The sequence below is a fragment of the Trichechus manatus genome, unplaced genomic scaffold (genome assembly GCF_000243295.1).
Source record: "Trichechus manatus latirostris isolate Lorelei unplaced genomic scaffold, TriManLat1.0 scaffold00014, whole genome shotgun sequence".
Lineage (NCBI taxonomy): Eukaryota > Metazoa > Chordata > Mammalia > Sirenia > Trichechidae > Trichechus > Trichechus manatus.
In genome coordinates, this window is record NW_004443950.1 from 391379 (window position 1) to 401878 (window position 10500).

Sequence of the window (10500 nt, forward strand, 5' to 3'; positions counted from 1 at the left end):
CAAATCCACCCACTTCTCGCCATTCCCCACCACCACCTTTGTCCCAGCCACCATCACCTCTACTTGGATGACAGCAATGGCTTCTGTGTTGGTTCCTTCCCCTTTGCTGGCCAGATCCACTCTCTTCCCTTCTCCCCTGCTCTGTGCCCCAGGAGGTTGACCTGTATGGACAGTGCCATCCCCAGCTCTCTTGTATTCTGGTTTTCAGTTGGTTCAATTGAGGTGAGGAACCATTAAGAGATGGAGCAGGGAGTATTTACTCCTACTGCCCCTTCCCTGTGAGGCTAAGGTTTGGCAGTGGCTGCATTCTGCTACCTATGGCCACAGCTCCTGTTGTGTGGACACTCTTCCATGGCTCCAGCTCTCACTGGGCTCTACAAGGTGGTTTCCTCCACTTGCCCCATTATGCCTACGGGTGGAGCTTCAGAGCTCATACTCTCAACACTATGCTGAGCTGTTTACTGTTCTTGGGGGCTTCTTCCCTCTTCAGACCCCAGTGTAGCTTCTCACTGCCTCCAAACCCAAGGCCTTTCCCCTTGCCAAACCCTCTGGTCCCACCTTTTGGGCTGCTCTTGGTTTATTTTCTATTTCACTGGGCTCCCCTATAACAGAATCCTGACACCTGAGCCAGACTGGACTGCCCCATCCACTGTTATATCCCTCTTGGCCCTTATTTTTCTCATGTGGACAACAGGCTGGTAGCAAGGGGAAGTGTGGGACTCTCCAAGACCCTTCCTTTTTAGTTTTAAAACTCTTCAAGCCATTCTTATCCTGCTTCTGCCCTCTTTTCTTCCAGCCACTTATTCAGCTCCCACACATCCTCCAAGGCCAACTTAAAGGGCTTCCGCCTTCAGAAAACCTTCCTGGATTTCTCCAGTCCCTACTCTTCCCTGAACCATAGGCATCTTGTTCATTTAACACTCAACTTAGCAGTTAATTATTCTCTTATTTCCTGAATGTAAATTGACTCTCCCCAAAGAAAGTGAACACTCTTTGGAAGATCCTATAAGACAAAACAGAGCATGGATTTCAGTTTTTCAACCTCATTCTTTGGAGTAGCACCTTCTGGCTTTATGACTTCTCTGAGTTCTACCTTTACCAACCTTAATATTGTTCCTTTAAATGGACTTGCTATTTAAAACTTAAAGAAATTTGTTTTAAATGAAAAACATTAGCACTATTATAAACAGAAAACCAGTATCATTTGTCATTAGAAAGTAAATATAAATACAACGAAAACAAAGCAATGTCCTTAAATTCTAGGTCTGCTTTCTCTGTTTAAAGAGAACCACAAGTGTTATTGTCCTTGATGGCTTGCTAAATGTAAAATGAGACTCTCTGCTTGATGTAAGCAGAATTATTGAAGGAAAATAGAAAGTGGAATAACTTTCTCTCTATGTGATTCAGTATTATTTAATACATTGTTCACATATTACCTAAAGTCATGTCATACCCCACCACGGGCATGTAGCCCGCACCTTAAGAAACAATGGCTGTACAACAACAAAGAGAAAAAAAAAAAAGTAGCTGCTGAGACTGCTTATATATAACCAAAAACCTCATGGGATTTGGGTTTCTTGGTTTGGAGGTTTAGGGTCATGATTTCATGGGACATCGCAGTTGATTGCTCTAATAACATGTTTAGTGCTTCTGTTCTATCTCCTAGTTCGATATGTAGTACGTGGAATCTTAAAAGCTTACAAGCGGCCATCCAAGGCTCAACAATTGGTCTCTATTCACTTGGAGCAACAGAGGAAGGAGGAGAGTCAAGAATAGGAGGAGGATGTGGAATGTGCGGCTAACTGTCTTCATGAACAACTGCCTCCTTTGCCATGAGACCAGAAGAACTGGGTGGTACCCAGCTACCATTACTGAACACTTTGATCAAAGATTCCATAAAAGAATCCTAATCAAAAGGGGGAAAATGCAGAACAGAATTCCAAATTATCATGGACTCCAGGCTTCCTAGAGCCATGAAGGTTGGATGAACCCCTGAAAATATTACTCTGAAATAATATTTTATTTTTTTATTATGCTTTAGATGAAGGTTTACACAGCAAATTAGTTTCTCATTAAACAATTCATACACATATCATTTTGTGACATTGGTTGCCCACCCCAAGACATGTCAACACTCTCTCCTTCTCTGCTTCGGGTTCTGCATTACCAGCTTTTCCTATCCCCTCTTGCCTTCTCATCCTTGCCCCTGGACTGGTGTGCCCATTTAGTCTCGTTTTGTTTGATAGGCCTGTCTAATATTTGGCTGAAAGCTGAACCTCAGGAGTGACTTCAGTACTGAGTTCAAAGGATGTCTGGGGGTCATACTCTCGGGGTTTCTCCAGCCTTTGTTAGACCAGTAAGTCTGGTCTTTTCTTGTGAGTTTGAATTTTGTTCTACATTTTTCTCCAGCTCTGTCCCGGACCCTCTATTGTGATCTCCATCAGAGCAGTTGGTGGTGGTAGCCGGACACCATCTAGTTGTGCTGGACTCAGTCTGGTAGAAGCTGTGGTAGTTGTGGCCCACTAGTCCTTTGGACTAATCTTTGCCTTGTGTCTCTGGTTTTCTTCATTCTCCCTTGCTCCAGACAGAGTGAGACCAGTGGAGTATCTTAGATGGCCACTCACAAGCTTTTAAGACCCCAGACGCTACTCACCAAAGTAGGATGTAGAACATTTTCTTCATAAACTATGTTATGCCTATTAAGCTAGATGTCCCCTGAGACCATGATCCCCAGGCCTCAGCCTAGTAATTCGGTCCCTCGTAGTTTGGGTATGTCTATGAAGCTCCCATGATCTTGCCTTGGTCAAGTTGTGCTGACTTCCCCAATATTGTGTACAGTGTTATGCTTCAACAAAGTTGCCACTTATCTATTGTAAGTTTAAACCTTAAACCAAAAGTATCCCCTAAAGTCTTCTTAAAACCAAACAATAGTTTAGCTTAACTGGTAAAAAATGTCTTCCTTGAGCATTATGTTCTTTTAAGAACTATCTATATGGGATCAAATTGACAACAGCAACCTGAAAGATTAGATAGAAACTTTGGGGGCAGTGAATTTATGTTGATGGAGGAGGAACAACTCAGAAAAGGAGGGTGAAAATGGTTACACAACTCTAAGAATGTAATCAGTGTCACTACTTGGCTCATGTAGAAACTATTGAATTGGTGTATGTTTTGCTGTGCATATTCTCAACAACAACAACAAAATAAATAAAATTATATATACATATAAAAAAAGAAAGAATGACTGGTGAAAAGAGAGACTTTGGAGTCAGACAGAACCAGTTCATCTCCCGCCTCTGCCATTTTGTAGTCTCGGTTTGCCCCTCTGTAAAATGGAGTCATCATAACCACCTCTAGGGCTACTGTCAGGATTAAATGAGATGCCACACGTGATGTCCCTGGATTCTTCAGCTCTACTGCTTACCAGTGAGTACAACCTTGGGTAACTTACCCTGCCTACCTGGGCCTCCATTTCCTCGGCTCCAAAAAGGAACTTACAAAACCTGCCTTGGAAGGCTGTAAAGCACTTTATTCAACAAATTGAGTACCTACTATGTACCAGGCACTATCCTAGGGTGCTATCGCCATGAAAAAAAAACAGACAAAAACTCCTACCCTCACAGACCTTATATTTAGAGGGGTAGAAAGATAAATGAACAGGACCAATAGATAAAATGCATAGTACGGTATGGTGAGAAGTAAGAAATGTTATGTGAAAAAATCAGGCAGAGAAGGATAAGCAGGTACAGTGGGTGGGAGGCAGAGTTGCAGTTCTAAAGACAGTAATCTAGGGATGGCATCTCTGACAAGTTGACATTTGGGTGCTGCCTGAGGGAAGTGAGGGAGCCATGAGATATCTGGAGGAAGAGCATTCTAGGCAGAGGTCACAGCAAATACAAAGGCCCTGAGGTAGGAGACTGCCTGGGCTATTCTGAGAACTGTAAGGAGGCTGAGGTGGAGGATAAGGTGTGAGGGAGGAAAGAGAGTAGGAGACAAGATCCTAGAACAACGGGGTCATGTCCCATAGGGCCTGGTAGGACACTTGAGACTTTGGTTTTGATTTGGAATGGAACTTTAGCATATTGTCTAGCACCTGGTAAGTGCTTAATTCAGAGAAGCTCTAATGAAAACAATTCCAGTAATTGGCATTGTCTCCCAGAAGGCCTTGGTTGTCAGGTTCTGGGGATGGCACACAGAGATCTGCCTCACTGCTCTGTCATCCACTGGTTTGCTGGAAGGCAGTGGGGACAGGAATGGTTGGCCAGACAGGCATTCCTGACCCACCCATCCCCTCTCAGATTCCTCCCCAGGGCCCGCCACACCCCTGCAGCTTGCAGGTCAGTGGGCACAAAGAATGCTGAGGCAGCTGAGGCATGGGTGGCTCCCTTGCCCACTTCTGACTTGGAAAGGGCTAGTAACAAGCAATATCAACAATAATAACAGTTACAACTTATTGAACCCTAACTGCATGCCAGGTACTGCGCTGTGTGCTTTTCAAACATTACCTCACAATAGCCTTGCTTTGGCCTTATGGGAGAGACAAGCAGTACTGAGGAAACTGAGGCTTAGAGAGACCAGGCTGGTGAGTCACACCCATACCTGCGACCTCTAGGGGTTGCACACCTCACCACAGCTTAGCTGCCACCACCAGGCTTGGGACTCCTCTCTGCTTCCCCTGTCAGTCCTGGGGCCCCTGAGAGAGAGGAATCTTGCAGCTCCTGCCAGCTGGGCTATGCAGCTGCCTGCAGGCCCGGACAGGTCCCTGCTGCCTCCTCAGTGGCTAAGGATGGAACAGAGGAAGAATCAGGTTTCACCAGCTCCAGGATGGAGCCAAGGTTGTTTAGTCAGCCCTTTTCCCAGGGCTGCTGGGACGGGGCCTTGCCCTAAACTCAGCCTCCAGCCCAGGCATGGAGAAGGAGACCCAAGACTGGGAGCCCTAGGCTCCTACTCCTCACTTGCCTGACCTCATCTCCCACCACATTTTCCCTCTCTCACTCAGCTCCAGCCACAGGGGCCTCCCTGCTGAACCCTGCCAAGCACACTGCTGCCTCAGGGTCTTTGCACTTGCTGTTCCCTCTGCTGAGATGGAATATCTGCATGTTTGCTTCCTGACATCCTTCAGGTTTTGCTCAAACACCACCTTCTCATCGAGGCCTTCCCTGACACCTACGACTGAATCCCTACCGCAGCCCCTTCCTGTGCCCCGTCCCAGCTTTATGTTCCTCCATAGCCTCGTCTTTTACTACACCATGTATTTTATTTACGTGTCTTGTTTATGGTCTGTCCTCCATAGAATGTTAGGATTGTCCTCAGATGAGGCAGGAAGGGCCCTGCCCTGGGCTCTGAGCTTTAAAGGGCCCCACTCCAGCCTTCCTGCCTCTCCCCATGAACCTACAGAGTAGTGTCTACCCAGAACCTTTGCCCACTTCCCTTCCCTCTAGACCATTCCCTGCCCAGATGGCCTGGGGCCTGTTTCCAGGACCTGTGAGGACCCCTTCCCCGGGCTTGTCCTGAGGGTGACCAACACCACCTGGGTGTGCATGCCTTGATCCAAGGGGGGTGGGGCGGGCACTGGAAGGCTGTTTGCAGGGGTCTGTGGATGGAGCTTGGATGTGTGAGCTGGGGTGTACACACACACAAGTGCACAAGGACCCTCATGGTGCAGGATAGAACTTAGGGTGGGCAGAGAAGACTGTTCATTGCTCCCAGGCTGGGGCTAACTGTCCCTGCACAGTCACATGGGGAGACCTGACCCAGAACGCCAGATTTGAACTCAACCTTCCAAATTGCTTGAAGAAACCTTGTCCAAGTAGGAAGATAAGAGTGTGTTTTATTTAGCAGTTTATGACCTTGACTCATATGGTATGGGGGTCCTACACTTTCCTGCCCTGAATCCTCAAATGTGAGAGCCAGGATTTTTAACTGTTTTGTGCTTTTCAGTATCCCCAGTACCTAGGACCATGCCTGGCACAGGCCAGATACTCAGTTGTTAAATGAATGAATAAAAAAGCCCCAGGTGACATACTTAACGGGGCCCCAGAAGAGTTTGGAAATACTGTGGCTTTTGTGTGTCAGGGCCAGAGTCAAGGGGTATGGTCTCAGGGTCAGGTGGGGACCAACTCTGCCTTGGGGAGCCCTATGCAGTATTTGGAGAGCCTCTTCTGCCTGCCTGTCCCCATCCACCAGCTGGAGTTTTTTTATTCTTAATAGTATAAAGGAGACCAGCACCCTAAAACCGTCTCTGCCACTTCCTGCTGTGTGGCCGTTAATCTCTCTGATCCTCAATTTCCTTTATAATGGGAACCATAAAACCTCTCTCCACGTGGCTGTGAGGTGGGAGAATGAATGCGACTGATTCCATGCGTGTGAAGGGCACGGCCAGTCACTGCCCAATAAATATTTGCTGCTGCCACCACTGCCACTATCATTATCAAAGTGTCCAAAGCAGTTCCTTCCACACAGCAGACTCCGGATATAACAGCCAGTGTGACTGTTCTGTCCTCGCGCTCTGTCCCTGCCTGCAGACCTCGCCCTTGGTCAGCTGGTCAGTCTGGGGTGCCTGCCCGTCCACGGTTGTGACTCAGGCAAATGGCGCCCTCTGCTGGGCACAAGAAGGAAGAGCCCTTGGGGAAAGGCCACTGAAGAGGTTCCCACAGGCTAGGAGGCTAGGAGTGTCCTGCTTAAGGTGAGAAGTGTAGTACCCACCCAAGGTGTGAGCGTGGAGGTAAAGGTGCAATAACTGGCCATGTCAGTACCTCAACAACCACAATAGTAGCAATGAAAATAACAATATATATAGCACTTGTAAGCCAAGTGTGGAGTCCTGGTGGGAAGTGGTTAGCTTGGCTGCTAACCAAACAGTCGGCAGTTCAAATCCCCCAGCTGCTGCTTGGAAACCCTATGGGGCAGTTCTACTCTGTCCTATAGGGTCACTATGAGTCGGAATCGACTCGACGGCAACAGATTTGGTTTTGGCACGCCAGGTGCAGGAGAAAGATGTGGCAAAGATTACAGCCTTGGAAACCCTATGGGGCTAGAACTGCCTGTGTCCTATAGGATCACTATGAGTCAGAACTGACTCGATGGCAATGCGTTTTTAATGTCAGGTACCCTTCTAAACACTTGACAGATATTAACTCACTTACTGCCCTATTTTACTGACAAGAAAACTGACACACTGAAAGGTTAAGTGACTTGTTCGATGCCTCATGCCTGGAAGTGCTGGGATTTGAACCTGTACTCTGAATCATACCTCCTTGGTGGACTTTGTTAGTGGGAGGCAGCAAGGTAAGCTCTGCCTTTAGCCAGAAGGAAGAATGGCTGTGTGGTGTTCCCCAGTGAGCTTGGAACTGGACATGCAGGGTACCAAAGGGCTTCCCAGGGTGCCTGGCCATCCCTCAGCAGCAACTTGACTGAGTCTTCTCACTGTATCTGTTTGTGGGCCCCAGTGGTTAAAAAAGGTCCTTGTTCATCATGGGGGGCCAGGAATTCAGGGGGCTCAGCCACTTGCCCACATCCTGAGGATGAGAGCCATCCCCCTTGGGTCTCTCAAGAGCCTGGGCAAGGCCCATTGGGGGAGGCAGTTACTAGCTGCAGCCCCTTAGAAGGAACAAAGGTTGTCAAGTTAGTGACAAGGGAAAAGGCAGGGCCTGAAGTGAGGCCTGGGGTCCAGCCCAGCTCTGCTTCTGAAGCAGGAACTGTATTCTTGGCGCCTCTATCATTTCCATCTATAAAAAAATACAGGTGGATTAAGGCAATTTTCAAATGCTCTGGATTTGGGAGTTCTTAAGGAGACATCTTGGGAGCAAAGGAGAATGAAGAACACCATAGACAAAAGGAAAGTATTAGCCCAAGAGACAGAAAGGGCCACATAAACCACAGACTTCATCAGCCTGAGACCAGAAGAACTAGATGGTGCCCAGCTACCACCAATGACCGCCCTGACAGGGAACACAACAGACAGTCCTGGATGGAGCAGGAGAAAAGTGGGGTGCAGAACTCAACTTCTAGTAAAAAGACCAGACTTAATGGTTTGATTGAGACTGGCGGGACCCCGGAAGACATGCCCCCCAGACCCTCTGTTAGCCCCAAATGAAAACCATTCCCGAGGCCAACTCTTCAGATTAGACTGGACTATGGGACATAAAACGAGGCTCTTGAAGAGTGTGCTTCTTAGCTCAAGTTAAATACATGAGACTAAATAGGCAGCTCCTGTCCGGAGGCAAGATAAGAAGTCAGAGAGGGTCAGGAGCTGGTTGAACGGACATGGGAAATCTGGGGTGGAAAGGAGGAGTGTGCTGTCACAGTATAGGGAGAGCAGCTAGGGTCACATAACAATGTATGTATAAATTTTTGTATGAGAGACTAACTTGAATTGTAAACTTTAACTTACAGCACAACAATTAAAAAAAAAAAAAAAGAAGGGGGTGGATGGGGGAGGTCCAAAAAACTGAGAACCATGAAATATGAAGGATTAGCAAATCAAACATTAGGTGGTCCTCATTGATATGGCAGGACACACTAGTTATTTAGGGTTTGCGCCTACTCTGAATTGTTAGCACTGGTGACTTAACCAGTTGCCATTGAGTTGATTCCCACTCATGGCAACCCCACGTGTCAGAGTAGAACTGGGCTCCATAGGGTTTTCAATGGCTTATTTTTCAGAAGTAGACTGCCAGGTCTTTCTTCCAAGGCACCTCCAGGTGACTCAAACCTCCAACCTTTCGGCTAGCAGCCAGGCGCATTAACTGCTTTCACCACCCAGGGACTCCCCTGGCAACTTCCCAGCCATAGATATTTTGACTCTTTACTATAGGTGCTAATAACTAGAGAAGACAAGGAAGCAGGCCTGGAGCAAGAGTGCAGCTTAACAACAGTCCCACAGCACAGAGCTGGTGACTGGTTCAATCAACAAGGGACTCTAGATCGAGCCATAGAGGCCAGTCTTGGCCCGGAAAGGCCGATTTTCCTCCTCAACTCCCTCCAAAAAATCTCAGGGGAGGAAAGCCAGCCTGAACAGTGGCTGTTTGGTTTTATTTTAGCTTCAGCTGGAGGTAGGGTTTCACGCTTCATTCAGGCTTCTCAGAGGGAGTTTAAGATAAGGGGCAGCACGTGTTCGCTGGCTGAGACACCTAATTCTCCCACATAACCTTATCAGTAAAAGCAGCAGAGCCTTGGAAAAGGGAACCTGAGGCAGCAGGAGCCAGAAGTGGGAGAGGCAGGAGGTGGCCTTGGCCTGTGGGGCTGCAGCACTATGGACCAAGGAGGAGTGAGAAGGTTTCTGACAGTAATTGGGATAGGACTTTCCAACCAAGACAACCAAACTCACTGCCACAGAGTTGATTCCAACGCATCTCAATGAAGTAAGATAGAACAGAGCTGCCCCATAGGGTTTTCAAGGCTGTAATCTTTACAGAAGCAGATGGAGCCGCTGGTGGGTTCGAACCGCCAACCTTTTGGTTAGCAGCCGAGTGCTTAACCACTGCGATACCAGGCCTCCTGATAGGACCCTCTAGCCTACTTAACTCCCTTTTGGTTTCCCATCCAGGGGGTGAGACTTCAGGACGCCCTTAGCCTCATCCTTCAGAGCCTTGGTCTTTAACTTGAATGTGTATCAGCATCACCTGGAGGGCTTGTTAAAACAGATTGTATAGGGCCCCGCCCCCAGAGTTTCTGACTCAGTAGGTCTGGGGTGGTTCCAAGAATGAATTTCTGATTCTGCGGGTCGGGGGCTGGCTCTGAGAATTTGCATTTCTAGCAAGTTCCCAGGTGATGTTGATGCTGCTGGTCCAGGGGCAGCACTTTGAGGTCCAGTTGCCATGGAGTCGACTCCGACTTATGGCGACCCCATGTGTGTCAGTGCAGGACTGGGCTCCATAGAGTTTTCAATGGCTGATTTTTTGGAAGTAGCTCACCAGGCCTTTCTTCCGAGGCACCTCTGGGTAGACTCAAACCTCCAACATTTCAGTTAGCAGCCAAGCACATTAACCGCTTTCACCACTCAGGGGCTCAGCACTTTGAGTGCCACCACTGTACAGAATGAGTCTCTCTTAAGGGAAGGAAATATTATTTCAACTTTAGCAATTCCTTCAGCTTCACTTTAGATTCTTTTCTTTTTATTAATTGCAAAGAAAAAATTTAAACTCCATTTCAACAAAGGCACAAATAGAATCGTTCTGTTGGTGCTGCCTCTTCATTTGTATTCCTGCATAAGGGCCCTGGGATTGTCAGGAATGTTCAGTGTCACTGACATCGTTGGTGAGTTCTCTAATTTTCTGTTTTGCTTGATTTTGATGATGATCAGGTGTGATTTTAAAAATACAATGAGGCCATTCTTTGAAGGAGGAAAATCCCCTCAGAGGGCGATCGTGAGGATTTGTTTAAAGGAAATTATCTAAGTTAAGTGCTGTCTGTTCACTACAGGGGAAGTCAGCACAACTGGACTAAACCAAAGCTAAGAAGTTTCCTGAATACAATCAAACACTTTGAGGGACAGAGTAG